We start from the raw sequence: 2,048 nt of genomic DNA, 5'->3' as shown, positions 1-2,048 counted from the left end.
AATCATTGGACCGTATTTTTTCAAAGATGCTGTTGGACGCAACGTTACGGTGAATGGCGATCGCTATCGTTCGATGCTAACAAACTTTTTGTTGCCAAAAATGGAAGAACTGAACTTGGTTGACATGTGGTTTCAACAAGATGGCGCTACATGCCACACAGCTCGCGATTCTATGGCCATTTTGAGGGAAAACTTCGGAGAACAATTCATCTCAAGAAATGGACCGGTAAGTTGGCCACCAAGATCATGCGATTTGACGCCTTTAGACTATTTTTTGTGGGGCTACGTCAAGTCTAAAGTCTACAGAAATAAGCCAGCAACTATTCCAGCTTTGGAAGACAACATTTCCGAAGAAATTCGGGCTATTCCGGCCGAAATGCTCGAAAAAGTTGCCCAAAATTGGACTTTCCGAATGGACCACCTAAGACGCAGCCGCGGTCAACATTTAAATGAAATTATCTTCAAAAAGTAAATGTCATGGACCAATCTAACGTTTCAAATAAAGAACCGATGACATTTTGCAAATTTTATGCGTTTTTTTTTTAAAAAAAGTTATCAAGCTCTTAACAAATCACCCTTTAATTACACTCATTCAAAATATTCCTGCTATCCGGAAAAATGAACAAGTTTTTGGGAATCCTATATTTAGAAATTGGTTTCAAATAAACTGTTTATCAGTATAATTTTCAAAGAAGTAAATAAATTGAAGAATTAAAGGTACAACAAGCCTGTATACAACTAAGAAATTTTTCGTACAATATAAGACAATTTTTCATAACTACCAGTATTTTATTTCAAAAAATTATTATTATATTACATAAAACTATGGCTTATGATATACAATAAAAGAAATGTTTTTATTCGTACGCTGTATGCTGTTACTTTTCGGTAGTTAGTAATTGCTTCTTCAAAAGAGTAATATTCTATGTTAGTAGAATGAAACTAATTAATATCAATTTCCATTTTTTATCCATATATGCCATAAGTTGCTATTTTCATTTCATTTTTGTCCAATTTCACCGATTTCGCTAGTTTTTGTTGTGTGGATTTGCGTCATAAGCCTCTGAAGTTAAAAAGGTATATAAAATATAAAAATATCAAATTCTATGGTATTTTGATCTTTAACTTACAAGAGAATTTTCTTAGAGCAAATAGGGATAGCAGCTTAGTTAGCATTAAACAGTAAGAAGATTCCAAAAAATACCATTAGATTTGCTGTCATCCTGCAAATGAAAATTATTTTTAATAAATAGAAATTTTGGCTTTATTACAAATGGACGAAAAACTTACCACATTGAAAAAAATCATCCAATTACTACATTAGTGGAATCATATCCATGCACAAATGGGACATTTTTGAAATCCTTCTCAGAATATAAATGAAATAAAAATATTATAAAATTAGATATAATTTCCACTTGTCAATATAGCATTTAGTATTTATGGTGGATATTAAGTTCGAGTTTAGTGGCTAAAATCCCAATTTTTAATGATTAGTTTTCTTTAGAAATACATGGGAACAAAATTGAACCGTTTTTGTGTTCATTTAAAATTTATATCAAATTTTTAGTAATTTGAGGTCGCTGAATCCAAATTTACACTTGTTTTTTTAAGAGCTCGACTTTTTGAGATATTCGGTTATGTTCAAAATTAAGGCGCTTCCGCTATATATATATTGGAATAACTTGAAAACGATTCATCATATTAAATTAAAAAAACAGCGTTCTACATAAGCTTAAAAACGATTTTCTTTTCTTAATCGGGTAATCCATTTAAAGAATATAAACTTAATAAAACTTGTTTCGAGCTATTCTCCATCAAGTTATATTTAAATTTGCATCGAAGGCGTATAATTTTATACTTTTCTTACTGATTTATTTCTGATTTTAGCACCTAAACTCAAACTTAGTACACACCTTAAGGACTCGCTATAACATAAAAATATAGACTCAAAAAATTGTACTGTGATCCAGATGTAGAGTAAATATAGATCATTTTATTACCACTCATTATGAATATTTTTATGTAAACCAATTTAAAACCGCACT

At 30.4% G+C, this 2,048-nt stretch overlaps 1 long non-coding RNA gene across 1 annotated transcript; it reads right to left on the bottom strand.

Moving 5' to 3' along the window:
* Positions 1–748: 748 nt before the first annotated feature.
* Positions 749–1,359, bottom strand: LOC142232858 (uncharacterized). Its single transcript, XR_012721228.1, has 3 exons — positions 1,291–1,359; positions 1,131–1,223; positions 749–1,063 (listed from the first exon to the last, which is right to left on the bottom strand). It is a non-coding gene; the product is annotated as an uncharacterized LOC142232858 (long non-coding RNA).
* Positions 1,360–2,048: the final 689 nt, after the last annotated feature.

This window comes from Haematobia irritans, chromosome 4 (assembly GCF_050003625.1).
Source record: "Haematobia irritans isolate KBUSLIRL chromosome 4, ASM5000362v1, whole genome shotgun sequence".
NCBI classification, from domain to species: Eukaryota; Metazoa; Arthropoda; class Insecta; order Diptera; family Muscidae; genus Haematobia; species Haematobia irritans.
The sequence above is the reverse complement of the archived record's forward strand: the minus strand, read 5'-3'. Positions and strand labels throughout refer to the sequence as shown.